Raw genomic sequence first — 17,194 nt, 5'->3', positions numbered from 1 at the left:
GGATCGAACCTGCAACCTCACGGTTCCTAATCAGATTCGTTTCTGCTGCGCCACTATGGGAACTCCTGCAGTAGGATTCTTAACCCATTGCCCCACAGTGGGAACTCCTCCCAACGCTTAGATTTTTAAAATGATAATCTTATTTCTTGAAAGTTTAGGATTGAAATCACTGGCTTTCTGCTTCTGTTCTCTTTCTTCAGAGCTTTCTGCTTGGCATATAAAAGAAAACTCGGGACTTCCTGTCGTGGCGCAGTGGTTAACGAATCCGACTAGGAACCATGAGGTTGCGGGTTTGATCCCTGGCCTTGCTCAGTGGGTTAACGATCCGGTGTTGCCATGAGCCGTGGTGTAGGTCACAGACGTGGCTCGGATCCCGCGTTGCTGTGGCCCTGGCATAGACTGGTGGTTACAGCTCTGATTCGACCCCTAGCCTGGGAACCTCCCATATGCCGCCGGAGCGGCCCAAGAAATGGCAAAAAGACAATAAATAAATAAATAAATAAATAAAATAGGTTTTAAAAAACTATGAATTTGCTGTAAAAGTTGATTTTTTGCTGACATTCCTGTATTTGAATTACTAAAAAAAAAAAAAAAAAGAATTTGAGAAATTTATCATTTTAATTATCTAACTAGCTATGGCCTGAAAAACATGTTGAGATTCAGCAGTCCCCTGTTTTTATTCATTGAGAAATTGTTCATCCTTTTACTAAAATGGAGACTGATTTTTAGGGCTATAGCATTGTGGTCTATGCCATTTGACCTATAGCAGATACAGAGGAAGTAGTGACTGCTGTCTGATTCTAGAATTATTTGGAAACCTGATGTGAAAATGTAGCACTTTTCCTACATTTTAGCTTTTCCATGTTCTGAAGTTGTTGGAAATAGTAACAAAATTTTGTTGTTTTTCCTTCTAATTTTGCTGATTGGATTCATGGTTGACAACTTATGTATATGAGGAGTATTTTAAATTAACATCCAAGAATCTAAACTATAACTAATGTTATTTGATTATGCATAAGAAAGCATTCTCTTTTTTCTGTCTTTTTAGGGCAACACCCCTCCGGCATATGGAAGTTCTCAGGCTAGGGGTCTAATCAGAGCTGTAGTTGCCGGCCTACACCTCAGCCACAGCAACTCGGGGTCTGAGCCTCATCTGCGACCTACACCACAGCTCATGGCAGTGCCAGATCCTTAATCCGCTGAGTGAGGCCAGGAATCGAACCTGCGTCCTCATGGATACTAGTGGGTTCGTTAAATGCTGCACCACGACTGGAACTCCAAGAAAGCATTCTTAATTTGGGGCATGTATCCCCAAGATTTATTAATTATTGTATTTCCTTTGAGGTGAACAACTCCCTCCTCCCATCTGAAATCCTCTTTCTGCACATTCTTTTGCATTCTACATGGTCTTAGGCATGCTTAAAAAACACATTTCTACCTTTCTTTAATAGGGGCACTGTGATGTAAAACCACTTTTTATTTTCAGGAATGTATGTTTAGAACAAGTTGATGTGTGTATTTAGGTGGAACATGGTTACAGTTCACTGAGACCAAGCTGGTGAACAGGAATGGTGCTCGGTTTTATTTTTAAGGTAAAACAACTATGAAAGAAAATGCCAGATAATACTAGTAAATCAAACTGTGGAAGCATAGTAAAATTCCATGATGGCTTCAGTTGGTTTTTATCTGTTTGGTTTTTGTCTGTTTGGGCTCTGTCTGATGGAGCTGTTATTAAGTCAGTTACTAGCTGACTGCACTTGTACTGTGCCAGTTCTACAGTTGCAGAATTCCAGTTCCATGTGTCAGTGTTCTAGTCCTAGGGTATAGCCTTTCAGCATAGTGTGGTTCACAAATGGCTGCACTGCTGATTTCTGTTAGAACTCAGATGCCCGCATTTGTTATTCATTCAGGAACTATCTGAAGGGCCTACTGTATGCTAGACATTGTTAAAGGTGATGGTTTTTTTTTTTTTTTTTTTGCTATTTCTTGGGCCGCTCCCGCGGTATATGGAGGTTCCCAGGCTAGGGGTTGAATCGGAGCTGTAGCCACCGGCCTACGCCAGAGCCACAGCAACGCGGGATCCGAGCTGCGTCTGCAACCTACACCACAGCTCACGGCAACGCCGGATTGTTAACCCACTGAGCGAGGCCAGGGATCGAACCTGCAACCTCATGGTTCCTAGTCAGATTCGTTAACCACTGCGCCACGACGGGAACTCCAGGTGACGGGGTTTTAAGGTGAACTGAACTTAGCTTCCTGGAGTGTACTATCTAGTTGGGTAGGCAGACAATAATCATTGGGCAGGCATATGTCTAATATAATTCAGAGTATTATATTAGGTTGTGTAAAGTATTATGAAAACAATTAAGCTGAGTAAAGAGAAGAATGATGGGGAGGGGCAGAATACATTTAATCAGGATGGCCAAGGAGGTCCCCTTTGAGGAGTGACATTTGAATGGTAACATGATTGACAAATAGCTAGCAGCAAGAAGGCCAGTGTGACAGAAATAGAGTGAACAAGAGAAAGAAGGGTAGAAGATAAGGTGGAGAAGGGAGACAGAGTCCAGGTCATCAGGTAGGGCTTGTAGGTCGTATGAAAGAATTTGGGTTTTATTTTGAGTGTGATAGGGAACCAGTAGAGGATTTTAGCAGAGAAATAATGTGACCAGATTCGTGTTTTAAAGTCACTGGTAGAGAATAGATTTAGAGGGATTGGGAGTGGACATGGTGAATCTGGAGTAATCTAGGCAGGAGATTATGGTGCTTTAGCTTAGATTGGTTGGGTCAGGTTACAGTAGTTGGATTTTGGAGGGTCTGACAGGGCATAATGGATGATTAAATGTGGTGAGTGAGGAAAATAGAGGAATCAAAGATAATATCTAGGTTACTTTCTAGTGTGAATAAATAGTTATTACCAATAACAGTAGTATAACTGTCAGGTCGTAATAGCCATCATAGATTAGGTGCCCACTATGAATCAGACATTGAATTTTGCATTCTTTGTAGTTTTTCATTTATTTCTCACAACTACCTCTTAAAATATAGTTGTGCTTATTTTGCAGATGTAGAAATTAAGGCTTAGATGTGTTTTGCCCAGGTCCACACAGCCAAGAAGTTTATTCATCAAAAGTCTCAGACTTCAAAGTGCATGTGCAGCTTAGTCATTCAACATGTACTTGTCTAGGAGTTAAGTAGGTAGAGGTTATCAAAGCTGAGTCACTGTTCTCATGGATTTTTGAGAATTTTAAAATTGTGTTAATTTTTTTTTTTAACCATAATAGTCTATACAGTTTTGTTGTCCAAGTGTGTAGGAGGGCCTTGCTTATCAGAATGTTGGATTTTTGGTAGCCTTAATCTTCTGGAATGAAGCTTTGGCCTTGCAAATAAGTCTGTACTGAAGCCTTTTCATTACTCAGTCACTAGGTTCTGGTTCTTTCTCTTCCTGTTGTGCTCCTTACTACGCAGGCTTGATTATCTCTCTTTCTTAAGTCAGATTATTAACAGCAAATGCTGAGGAGTTAGGGGAGTCAGTAGAGGTATAGACTGACTCAATATCAAGTCAGAAGTGGCACTGGCAACCAGAGTGCAAGAAGTATCTAAAGAATAGAAAAGACACAGAACTCTCTTGTCTATTACATTCATTATCACTATTGTTTTTGAAACTTTTCCATCAAACTACCACCGCAATTTTAGATTAAATACCTACTCTTTAAGCTTGAAAGTTCTTTGAAGTCTTTCTGTTTTTTTTTTTTTTTTTTTTTTTTTTTTTTTTGTCTTTTTTGTCTTTTTGCCTTTTCTAGGGCTGCTCCAGAGGTATATGGAGGTTCCCAGGCTAGGGGTCCAGTCGGAGCTGCAGCCGCCAGCCTACACCAGAGCCACAGCAACGTGGGATCCGAGCTGTGTCTGTGACCTACACCACAGCTCACAGCAATGCCAGATCCTTAACCCACTGAGCAAGGCCAGGGATCGAACCTGCAACCTCATGGTTCCAAGTCAGATTTGTTAACCACTGTGCCACGACGGGAACTCCAAAGTCTTTCTGTTTTTTTTTCTTAAATCTTTGGTTTTTGAGTTTTACTTCATAATAGGTATATTATAAAAAATATATATACGTATATTTTTTGTCTTTTTGGGGCTGAACCTGCAGCATGTGGAGGTTCCCAGGCGAGGGTCAAATTGGAGCTGCCCACCTACACCACAGCCACAGCAAAGCCAGATCCAGAGCTGTGTCTGTGACCTACACCATAGCTCATGGCAACACCGGATCCTTAGCCCACTGAGGCCAGGGATTGAACCTCTGTCCTCATGGATACTAGTCAGATAAGTTTCTGCTGAGCCACAATGGGAACTCCTAAAAATATTTTAAAATATTAGTTAACTTATTAACCTCCCTCACTCAAGTCTGAGTAAAATTGTTGTTTTAGGAAAATCTATATATATTCTGTCAATAACCAGAGATTACTCATTATAGTGACTTATAAATCATTAAGAGAAAGTTCCAGTGTCATCTATTTGGAAAGCTAGGGAAGGATATTCTCTATCGGAAAATTTTAGTATGTGCTGGGTTTTTATGGCACTAGAATCATCACAAGATGTTAGAGCTAGAAGGATCATTATAGGTCATCTCTTCAACTCCATGTTTTGTAGAAGAGGCAGGTGACTTGAGGTCCAAAAAGTGTGCCTTATTTTTGCTCACTTTTATAGTTGGTTGCAGAACCTGGATTTAAACTCAGGTGAGGCAAATTATGTAACTTTTTGAATCTTCTCCTTAAATGAGATTGAGAATATTTACCTCAGAGTTATGTGGATTAAATAAAATAACATATAAACACCTATATGCTCAGGACCTAGCTCATAGTAGATGCCTAAAAGATGCTGCTGGTTTTTGTTTTTCTCTTGTCTCTCAGATCTATTCCTTTAATATTATTTTCTCATATTTCACTTTCTGGAAATTATATTTTCGTGGTCCTAGTGATGGATGTGTTCCAGAACAGCAGTTGAAGAAGAAAACTTCTGGTGTCATGTCCCTTGCCTGCTCAAGGATCTTGCTCTGAGATTGCTGAAGAACAGAGATGCAAGGGTTTAGGAAGACCCATGTTGCTTGCCTGATTTGTCATGTGTGTATGGTTTATAAACAGTGGCAGTGTCTGAGAAACTTGAAGTTAAATCTGTCACTTGAGTTTTGATTATACCTTTAAGAGTATGCACAGTACGGCAGTTTAAGGATATTTCTCTAAGCTCTCTCCTTCAATCCCTTGATCTTAGTGATTGTCTGTCACCTGTAAATCAGTGAAGTGGATACCTCTTGTTTGTTTCTGCTTCCCCCTTTTATTTTAACTGTATCCCATATTTCTCTCTGAGGAACTGTCAGCCCTTATTCCCTATAACATAGCCATTCAGTTTTTTGGTTTTTTTTGTTTGTTTGTTTGTTTGTTTTTGTCTTTTTGCCTTTTCTAGGGCTACTCTTGCGGCATGTGGAGGTTCCCAGGCTAGGGGTCTAATCGGAGCTGTAGCCACCAGCCTACGCCAGGGCCACAGCAACGCGGGATCTGAGCTGCATCTGCGACCTATACCACAGCTCACAGCAACGCCGGATCCTTAACCCACTGAGCGAGGCCAGGGATGGAACCCGCAATCTCATGGTTCCTAGTCGGATTTGTTAACCACTGAGCCACGACGGGAACTCTGCCGTTCAGTTTTAATTGAGACATCATTAGCTCTGGTGGAGAGCCTGATTAGCTTTAACTCAGTCAAGTCCAACCATTTGGGCATAATGATTGTTCATAGTGACACACTGGAGGCCAATGAGATGTGAGGTCATGTTTGGGGTTCCCTACTCTGAAGAGCTTCCCTGAGAAATACTGTTTACCTGAAAGCAATACAAGAAAGTTCCAAAAAGCAGAACTTGAGTTTGCCACATGGCATAACTATTTACATAGCATTTACATTGTATTAGGTGTTGTAAGTAATAGATGATTTGAAGTATATGGAAGGGTATGTGTAAGTTATATGCAAATACAAGACCATTTTATATGAAGTACTTGAGTGTCGTTGGACTCTGTTATCCTCAGAGGGTCCTGGAACCAGTCTTACAGATATCTAGGGACGATTATACCATATTTTATTTATTCACTCATAAGTTGATGGCCATTCAGACTCTTTCTTCCTTTTGAGTATTAGAGTAATGCTGCTCTGAACATTCTAAGGTTCTAATAACTTGCACGTCTACCGTCAAGTCCTGTAATTCCAGTCTGGTGGGAAGAGAGAAGTCTGGCGATTTTTGTTGCTCTGGTCAGGCTTTTGAAAGATAGAAGAATGATTTGTTCTTTGGAAATATTAAAAGTAACCATAAGATATTATTATTATTATATTTGTAGTTCACAGGTGTCCCTCAGGACTCCAGTATAGGAGTAAGTCTGATTTAGTCCTTTGCACTCATTTTTAAGGTGAAGCCACTGAAATCCAGGGAGGTGCATGGGCTTTCCCCGTGCCTCCAAATTTACCATCAATGACTTTAATGGTGTTTTGGCTTATGGTGTTGAACATGCTATTTTTTTTTTTTTAAATGGTAAGTTTAGGCAACTATAAACATCCTTTTTACAAATTTTTTGTGGTACCATATACATAGCGTAAATTACCACATAGTTCCATGGCATTAAGCACATTGACACTGTTGCAGCTACCACCACCACCATCACCATCATCCATCTCCAAAACTTTTTCATCATCCTGGATTGAAACTCTATACCTTTAAACCCCCCACCTCACTGCCCACTCCTGCCCCTGCCAACTCCCATTTACATTCTTTATGATTTGACTACTCTAGGTTAGTCATGTAAGTGGAATCATACAGTTTTTGTCCCTTTATGATTGGCTTAATTCACTTGGCGTAACATCCTCAAGGTTCATCATTTTGTAGCATGTATCAGAATCTCTTTGCTGGAAGTTCCCGTCGTGGCGCAGTGGTTAACGAATCTGACTAGGAACCATGAGGTTGCGGGTTCGGTCCCTGCCCTTGCTCAGTGGGTTAACGATCCGGCGTTGCCGGGAGCTGTGGTGTAGGTTGCAGACGCGGCTTGGATCCCACGTTGCTATGGCCCTGGTGTAGGCTGGTGGCTACAGCTCCGATTCAACCCCTAGCCTGGGAACCTCCATATGCCGCGGGAGCGGCCCAAGAAATAGCAAAAAGACAAAAAAAAAAAAAAAAAAAGAATCTCTTTGCTTTTTAAGGCTGAATGAGATTCTCTTGAATGTATATTTAGCATGTTTGGTTATCAGTTCATTGGTCAGTGGACACTTGGGTTGCTTCCACCTTTTGGCTGTTGTGAATAATGCTATGAATATGAGTGTGCAACTGTCTTGAGTTCCTGCTTTCAATTCTTTTGTGTCTATATCCAGATATGAACTTACTGGATCATATAGTGGTTCTAATTTTAATTTTTTTGAGGAACTGCCATACTGTTTCCTGTAGTGGCTACACCATTTTGCATTCCCACCACCAGTGTGCAAGAGTTGCTGGCTCTCTATGTCCTTACCAACATTTACTTGTTCTTTCCTTTTCTTTCTCTCATTTGCTTTCTTTTTTTCTTTTTGATAATAGCCATGTAAAGTGCTGTCTCATTTGATAGCAGTTTTGATTTTAATTTCTCTGATGATTAGTGATGTTGAGCCCCTTTTCATGTTCTTCCTGGCTGTTTTCTGTACCCTTTTTTTTTTTTTTTTGTCTTTTTACCTTTTCTAGGGCCACTTCCCGCGGCATATGGAAGTTCCTAGGCTATGAGTCTAATCGGAGCTGTAGCCGCCAGTCTATGCCAGAGCCATAGCAATGCGGGATCTGAGCCGCGTCTGCGACCTACACCACAGCTCACGGCAACGCCAGATCCTTAACCCACTGGGCAAGGCCAGGGATCGAACCTGCAATCTCATGGTTCTTAGTCGGATTCATTGTTAATGAATGAACCGCGCCACGACGGGAACTCCCTCCTTCTGTATCTTTTTCCGAAAAATGTCTTTTCAGGTCCTTTGCCTATTTTTAAATTGGTTTGCCTTTTTTATTACTGAGTTGTAAGAATTCTTTATTCTGTATTATATAGGATATTATTTATTCTAGATGCAAGTCACTCATCAAATTCATGATTTGCATATTTTCCATCTTTCGAGTTGTCTTCTTTTTTCCTTTTTATGGCCACCCCATGGAATATGGAGTTCCTGGGCCAGGGACTAGATCTGAACCGTGATTTTGACCTATGCCGCAGGTGCAGCAGTGCTGGATCCTTAACCCAATGTGCTGGGGATCGACCTATATCCCAGTGCTCCAGAGACGCTTATCCCATTGTGCCACAGCGGGAACTCCTTTGGGTTGTCTTTTCACTTTCTTTTTGGTGTCTTTTGAAGCACAAAGGTTTTTAATTTTGATGAAGTCCAGTTTGTCTGTTTTTTCCTTTGTTGCTTTTGCTTTTAGTGTTATATATCATAAGTACCACCGCCAAATCCAGGATCATCAAGATTTACTCCTTTGTTTTCTTTTAAGTGTTTTATAGTTTTAGCTCTTACATTATTTAGGTCTTCATCCATTGGATTAATTTCTGTTACATATTCTGAAGTAGAGGTCCAACTTCATTCTTTTGCATATGGATATCCAGTTGTCCCAGCACCATCTGTGCTGGGACCACTGAATTGTTTGGCCCTTCTCAGTTCTGTTCTGTTGATCTGTATATGTCTTTCTCTATGCCAGTACCACACTGTCTTGATTATTGTAGCTTTGTGTAATAAGTTTTGAAGTTGGGAAGTATGAGTTCTCTAACTTTGTTCTTTTTCAAATTGTTTTGGCTATTCTGGGTTCTTTGAATTGCTTTATGAATTTTAGGGTCAGCTTGCCAATTTCTTCAAAGAAGCCTTTTTTTTTCTTCTTTTTATGGCCACACCTGTGGCATATGGAAGTTACTGGGCTAGGTTTTGAATCTGAGCTGCAGCTATAGGCATATGCCACAGCCGTAGCAACACTGGATCTGAGCTACATATGCAACCTATGCTGCAGCTTGTGGCAACACCAGAACCTTAACCCACTGAGTGAGTCCAGGGATCAAACCCACATCCTCATGGATACTCGTCGGGTTTTTAATCCACTGAGCCACAACAGCAACTCCTAAATTCTTTTTATTTATTTATTTTTTGGCCCTGCCTGAGGAATGTGGAAAATCCCAGGCCAGGGGTTGAACCTGAGCCGTAGCAGCAACCCAAGCTGCTGCAATGGCAGCGCCAGATTCTTAACAAGGGAACTCCCCAAAAGACACTTTTTTTTTTTTGGTCTTTTTGCCATTTCTTGGGCCGCTCTCATGGCATATGGAGGTTCCCAGGCCGCCAGCCTATGCCAGAGCCACAGCAACTTGGGATCCGAGCTGAGTCTGTGACCTACACCACAGCTCGTGGCAACGCCTGATCCTTAACCCACTGAGCAAGGCCAGGGATCGAACCCGCAACCTTATGGTTCCCAGTCGGATTCGTTAACCTCTGTGCCACGATGGGAACTGCAAGACACTTTAATTTCTTAATAAATATATACCTAGTACATATAGAACATTTTTTTTTTTTTGGTCTTTTTGGGGCCACTCCCATGGCATATGGAGGTTCCCAGGCTAGGGGTCCAATTGGAGCTGTAGCCACTGGCCTCCTATGCCACAGCCACAGCAATGCAGAATCTGAGCCGCATCTGTGACCTACCCCACAGCTCATGGCAGCGCTGAATCCTTAACCCACTGAGCAAGGCCAGGGATCAAACCCACATCCTCATGGATGCTAGTCGGGTGTGTTAACCACTGAACCATGACAGGAACTCTGTAAATATAGAACTTTAAAAGAAGTGAAGAAGTTTGAAAACTTTGAATTATAGAGATAAGAGTTGAATGATAGCATCATCCTAAATTGCAGGTGCAGACTTCTTTACTGGAAATGTGGTGATGTATCAAAGGTGGATGGCTGTGACTCACTATCTTGTGTTGCTTTCTTTTGCAAAAAAAATGGAGGGAGCTAGGAGTTTCCTTATGGCACAGTGGGTTAAGGATCTGTTGTCGTCACTTCTGTGGCCTGGGTTCAGTCCCTGACCTGGGAACTTTCAACATGCCTCTGACATAGCCAAACCAACAAACAAAAAAAATGGAGGGAACTATGTTATAAGCACTTCCAAAATACCCAGTCAAAATGAACCCAGAAGAAGCTGCCAGGAGACTAGGAATCACATATAGTAGATTCTTTTGCTGCTATTTTAATAAAACAAAAACAACAGTATTAATTTTTAGATATTATGGTCAGTGGCTTTGAGTTTGAAAAAAAATTTTTTTTTAAAAGGGAGATTGAGAAGTGTTAGAGGCATTAAAAATGCTAAACTTATAATTCTTCCATATCATAATCTTTGTATGATTGATTCAGTATTATTTTATGTCATGCCCACAAATTCTCTAAAATCATTTTGTAAATCTTGAATAATATATGCCTCATGCTTTGGGAAAGTGCTGCTAGACTGTTTTATTCATGTTGATCGATCACCTAGAATGTTTTAAGACTCAGTACAGGTCTCACTAACTCTTCTGTTAGGAAGAGTATACCTAAAGAGCTATAAGATCATGTAAAACTTTAAAACTGAGCTGTTTCCTTCCATCCCTCCCCCCCCTTCCCTGCCCCCTCCCTCCCATCTCTGAAGAAAAGAAAAAGCCATTGTGTTGGTGCTAGTTTGAGGTTGCTAGAAAGGGTCACATAATTAAGGATTCTTGTCCCTGATGCACAGTTGTCATCCAGAGGTTTCCCTCCTCTGGCCTCTTGGGGATTTTGTTTGTTTCTTTCCTGTGTTGGATGCCCTTTTTCTTGTATCTCATCTCTCTCTTTTTAAATTAAAGTATGGTTGATTTTTTGTCTCTTTCTTGATTTATCCTTATTCACGTAACAAATCCCTTGAGACAGGGATCATAAAGGGTAAAATATTTTTGATAATGAATGTCAGAAAATATCTCTCCTCTACATTAGTTTTGCTGATTATTCTAAGTTGGGAATAATTTTCTTTCAGAATTTAGAAGACTTTGCTCCATTATGTCTTTTTGCTCCCAGTGTTGAGAAATTTGAAGCCATTGTGGTTCCTGATCCTTTGTTTCGTTTTTTTTCCTCTGGACATTTATAGACACTTCTGTTATCCCATTATTGTAAAATTTAGTGTGATAGGCATTTGATTGGTTCTGTTCTGATAATTCCAGTTAATCTGATAGTTGAAGTCATTCAGGTTGTGTGTGTGTTTTCCTGTGTATTTTGGTCTTTTTCTTTTTTCATGTTTTTTTGTTTTGTTTTGTTTGCCTTTTCTAGGGCCACTCCCGTGGCATATGGAGGTTCCCAGGCTAGGGGTTGAATCAGAGCCCAGGTATGGAAGAAGCCGTTGGTCTCTGCATTCAGGCATTTAGTTAGCGTAGTTTTCAGAACAGCATCCATGCTCTCAGTTGTACTTGAAATCCTCCAGTCTAGAGACCCTCCATTTTACCTTTTCCAGGAATAAAGACCTGGGCCACCTTATTAGAAGGGTTTCAGAGAGCTCTTTGGAAACTAGGCTGTTCTACTTTTCTTTGAAGGAGTTTATAAAAAACACACAGTAATCTCACTGAATACTTAACCTGATGATGGAAAGCTGACCTAATGTTAAATTCTTAAGAAAGTTACACTCACTGGTGTTGCCTTTATCAGTCTGTATCTTTACCCTCTCTAAACTTTTAGAAGTCTTTGTCACTTCTAAGAAAATGAAATAGCATACCCCTCCTTTTCCGGGTTAAGCCTACTCTCCCCCTCTTCTACCCAAAAAGATCAGAGAAAGTAGATAGCAACCAGTTGCTTCAGAAAACAAGCTTATCTTTTGTTTTTTTTTTTTTTGTCTTTTTGCCTTTTCTAGGGCTGCACCTGCGGCATATGGAGGTTCCCAGGCTAGGGGTCTAATCAGAGCTGTAGCCGCTGGCCTACGCCAGAACCATAGCAATGCAGGATCTGAGCCGCGTCTGCAACCTACACCGCAGCTCACGGCAGCGCTGGATCCTTAACCCATTAAACAAGGCCAGGGATTGAACCTGCCACCTCATGGTTCCTAGTCGGATTGTTAACCACTGAGCCACTACGGGAACTCCACAAGCTTATCTTAAAAATAAAAATTCACCCAAGACCAATTTTAAATATTAAAAACATGACAGTAGCAGCATTCATACATAATTCTTAACTTTTGACCCAGGGGTCTCACACCTTAGCTGTTAAGCAAAATACCTGTATATTTGATGGTGTTCATTTCAGGTTCTCTGTTAGGACAAATAAGGCACATCATTGTTTTAAGCTATCTTCTGATTTCAGAGATTTTCCAATCTGAAAAAAATATGTGACTTAAAAATAGATTAAGGACGACATATCGAACATGTTGAGGGTTTGATTTAACTATCAACTATTTAAAGTTGGAAGGAGAATAACGTAGGATTTGGACTGAGAATGCAATTTTGCATATGTACAGCATATGGACAAGTATTAAGGCCACAGTTAGCTCCAAGAGCAACATTGCTAAATAGCAAAAGGTCCACAGCTCAGCTAGCAGAACTGTACTCTTCATGTGATTTGGGAGAATGCCCTTCTTTCAGGCTGATGCTGTCTATATAACCAGACTTACTGAGGCATAGGCTCAATTTCTACCTTCTCTCATTTCCTATGCTGAGTATCCTTGTCTAAGGCAAAAGCTATAACAGTATCACTCAGCGTCAGGCACAGTGCTAAATGCTTTACAAACATTGTTGAACAGTTTTCATGACAACCCATTGAGTTATTATTCTTTTTTACAGTTAATTCTTGGGCCCAGACATCTTATGAACTCTGTAATTGTGTATTTACTACCTGTGTAGTTTATTTGCAGTACAACAGTTGGACTAGTCCTTTTACTACAGATTTTGTGTCTCCTCTGCTCAAAACCTATTTTGGCTTCCCATTTCACTCAGTAAAAGGGAGAGTCCTTATATGGTACAAAACACGATGTTAATTGCATTCCCCTCTTCCACTTGTACTCTCATTTCACTGAATTCTGTGATCTCTTTGCTATTCCTTGAACACAGGACACTCCTGATTTAGGGTTTTCACTGGCTGGTCTTCCTGCCTTGAAGTCAAACTCCCTAACTTCTTGGCTCAACTGTTACCTCCTCATTGAGGCCTACTCTGACCTCATTATATACATTGCAGTTTTTCTCCTTTCCCCCAGCACTTATCATCCACAATTATATTACAGAATTTACTTTATTCTGTATCCCTCCACTGGAAAGTTGGCGTCTCTTGAGATTGGGGGTCTTTGTCTCTAATTCACTGAGTTAACCCAGGCATCTAGTAGAACAGTAGTAGTTGCTCAGTAATGTTTATTGCATGAGAGACAGAGTGAGAAAGTTGGTGTGGAGGAAGTTAGCAAAAATATCCCAAAAATGTTTTATTAGGATGAATAAGATTATGTGTAACTTTTCTCCTTTATTTGTCTCCCATTTATAAATTTAATTATATCATTTAAAAATAAAAACATAGTAAAAACAAACTACCAGAGTAGAAGGAAAGAGCCAGTATCAGGAAGCTAGAGCAGGCAGCCACAAGGTTGAAATCTGGCACCTCATCTTAGCAGCAGCCTGTCCCACAAATGCTCTGATCTTATCTACCTTAAGAGTAAAGACTGATGATGTGATAAAGCTCTGGTAAAAGTTTTGGGTTCTTTTGACCTTAGATATTCTGTCAGTAATCTTGGCTGTCTATCTTACTTATGTAACCTTGGACAATTTTTTTTTTTTTTTTTTGTCTTTTTGCCTTTTCTAGGGTCGCTCCCGAGGTTCCCAGGCTAGGGGTCTAATCGGAGCTGTAGCCGCTGGCCTACACCAGAGCCACAGCAACTCGGCATCTGGTAATCTTGGACAATTTTAGTTAACGTTTTTGGTCCTCAGTTTCTTCATCTCCAAAATCAGGATAATATCTCTCAAAGAATTCCTAGGAGGCTTATATATTTTATTACATTTAAAGAACTGATACTTACATAACAAAATGTGAAAAACTCATTATTACTATACTGTAGTATGTACTCAGTAGTATTGTACACACTGAAAAGAAAGAACTCAGTAGTTGTTAGCTAATATTATTGCTGTTTAATTGGTATAGAATTTTAAGAAATTCATTTTTTGGTGAATATATTTTGTTTCCCAGTGAGTTTTGGCAGTGTCAAAATAGAGGACAAGCCAGTGTTGTTATTGTTCAGATAGCCAGAGTTTGTTAGGTATTTGTATTTTTCATGGACACTTGCTTGTGGTTATAATTTTATATTATGCATTAAAATTAGCTGTTTACCTTAATAATTTACATAAATTTAAATATTTAATATATTGTGGATTCTGCAGCAATCATCACAGTGATTTTGAAGTCTTGGTTGAATAACTCCTATGAGTCAGATGGCGTGATCAGTTCTGGGAAAACAAGAGGCATGTGTGTACTCTATCCTCCAGGAACTTATGGTCAGGTAGGGAGGCAGACATGTAAGTAAATAATTACCATACAGGGTGGGAAGGGCTGTTAATATACATGTGAATAATATAAATATGAAAAACAGGAGGGAGCGGTAAATTCTTTATGAATAGGGAGCAAAAAAGGGAGGCCTTATGGGAAGAATTTTACCTGAAGAACATCACAGAGGACCAAAGCCTCATAGAGACATATAGAATTCTATGCAGGGGCTGCCCTCAAAGAAAGACATTCAGAAACCTTCTTTGTACATTTTAAGGTTCTTATGCTATTCAGAGGTTAGATCTCTGAAACTATCCAGAAGAGAAGATTTTTTTTTTTTTAAAGTTACCAGACTGAATGAGTATAGTTTGTTGTGTGTGCTTTGGAGAAGGATTTAAATTGGAAGTGGAATCTACATTAAGTTCAGTGAAATAGAATTAACACCTCACTCTTATTTGGTATTTTCTTTAAAAGCAGAAAAGAACAGGAAACAGAAGACCTCATAGCAACAAAGATCATTATAAGAAGTGATAAATGAGGAGGTATAGAGGAAGGGCTTTTTTGAAAGAGAATGAAATATTAGAATTTCAACATAGGGTAAAATAATAGAGGAAATGAGACTGCATAGTGTAAGACCCATGGGCGTATAAGTTCTGTGCCTTAAAAATGTCATATTATTTAGAAGTTAGTGAGCCATGTAACCTAATCAGCCATGGAGAATAGTCTCAGATTACTATCAGTGAATCCCTTAATGTAGGTATTTTCACAGTAAATTTGAATGATCAGTAAGGTCACAAAATAACTAATGGTGCCTGAGAAAAGAATGAAAACTTAGTATACTGAGTTCTTTTGAGTCTACTTGGCAATGAAATACGTAAAAACTGGAAGAATTACATGAAGTAGCAGAAATGACTATTTTGAAATGTAATGGAAGATGGAATTAGCACCCATGGAGAAAGTTCATTGGTAGAACTAAGAAAGACAGTTTAAGACTAAATGGATCCTTAAGTTGATCATTCAGTGCAAGAAGATGTATTTTGTATGGAAAAATACATTTGGGAAATCATTGGAAGCTCTGGTAAGGATTCTGGGCTTTAAATTACACCAGTAGCTTTCAAACTTAGTAGTGATCCACACTAAGAAATATGTTTTATAATGTATGTGTACCTGAATCAAAGATTTCTCAAAATAATTATTACCTGTGCTGTGTGGATATATTCTGCTTTTAGAATATCTATTCTAATTTTTTAAAGAAAACTGATCTTGAGTCACCAAAATGGTTTTCTGAACACTAATGGGTCATACTCCACAGTTTGAAAAAGTTACAGTCTAGGAAAGAAAGAGACTTGAGTTTTTGAGTCTTAAAAGAATTTGACTGTTAAAGAAGGTAACTTCACACCACCGGTCAGAATGGTTATCATTAGTAACTCTACAAATAACAAATGCTGGAGAGGGTGTGAAGAAAAGGGAACTCTCCTACATTGTTGGTGGTACAGCCACTATGGAAAACAGTATGGAGCTTCCTCAGAAAACTGTAGAGCTACCATGTGATCCAGCAGTTCCACTCCTGGACATATATCTGAACAAAACTATAATTCAAAACGATACATACACCCCTGTGTTCATTGCAGCACTGTTTACAATAGCCAAGACATGGAAACAGCCTAAATGTCTATTGACAGATGACATATATACAATGGAGTCCTACTCAGCCTTGAAAAAGAATGAAATAATGCCCTTTGCAGCAACATGGATGCAGCTAGAGATGCTTGTGCTAAGTGAAGTCAGTCAGAAAGAGAAAGGCAAATACCATATGCTGTCACTTGTATGTGGAATTAAAAATGGCGCAAATGAACTTAGCTACAACACAGAAACAGACTCATAGACATAGAAAACAGACTTGTGGTTGCCAAAATGGGTTGTGGGTGGGATGGACTGGGTGTTTGGGGTTAGTAGATTTAAGCTATTACATTTAGATTGCATAAACAATAAGGTCCTACTGTATTTAGCACAGGGAACTATATCCAGTCTCCTGGGATAGACCATGATGGAAAAGAATATTAAAAAAAAAAAAGAATGTATATGCATGTATCACTGAATCATTTTGTTGTATAGCAGAAATTTGCACAACATTATAATTCAACTATAATTAAAAGAAGAAGGTACCTGTTCTGTCCTTGTTTAAAACCATATTGGGTGCTATTTTAGTTATACAGTAGTCTCCCCTTGTCTGTGGGGGATACTTTCCAAGATCTCTAGTGAATATCTGAAACTGCAGATGGTATTGAACCCTACTTCTTATACATACATACGTATAAAAAAGTTTATTTATAAATTAGGCACAGTAAGAGAATATCCGGATTGCCAGCATCACTATTCTTGCACTTTGGGGCCATTGTTATTAAGTAAAATAAGGGTTACTCAAACACATGTACTGTTTTACTGAGACAGCTGACCTGATAACCCAGAAGGCTGCTAAATGACTAAGGGGCAGGTAGAGAATACAGTGTGGATGTACTGAACAAAGGGATGATTCACATCCCTGGCTGGAGGAAGCAAGTTGGTGTGAGATTTCATCACACTGCTCAGAAATCAAAAAGCTTAGAAAGGTGTACACTTTATTTATTTTTATTTTTATTTTTTATTTTTTTAGGGCCACTCCTGCAGCAAATGG

General features: G+C 39.6%; 1 protein-coding gene across 12 annotated transcripts in view; it reads left to right on the top strand.

The window, feature by feature from the left end:
- Positions 1-17,194, top strand: part of RAF1 (Raf-1 proto-oncogene, serine/threonine kinase) — a 76,719-nt gene that overhangs the window by 18,487 nt on the left and 41,038 nt on the right. For 3 of the 12 annotated variants that reach the window (XR_014823829.1, XM_021069351.2, XM_021069348.2), the window contains exon 2: positions 14,418-14,536. The exons of 6 other annotated variants lie outside the window; for them this stretch is intronic. The gene's annotated coding sequence lies outside the window, so the exon portion shown is untranslated. Of the gene's footprint in view, positions 1-8,924; positions 11,378-11,951; positions 14,553-17,194 lie in introns of those variants that run through there. 3 more of the 12 variants (XM_021069352.2, XM_021069349.2, XM_084989488.1) reach the window with 2 other exon arrangements.

Source organism: Sus scrofa, chromosome 13, assembly GCF_054392235.1.
Source record: "Sus scrofa isolate SSC_HxYL_T2T_F1_AM1 chromosome 13, Sscrofa_HxYL_maternal_Yorkshire_Landrace_v2.0, whole genome shotgun sequence".
Lineage (NCBI taxonomy): Eukaryota > Metazoa > Chordata > Mammalia > Artiodactyla > Suidae > Sus > Sus scrofa.
The sequence above is the reverse complement of the archived record's forward strand: the minus strand, read 5'-3'. Positions and strand labels throughout refer to the sequence as shown.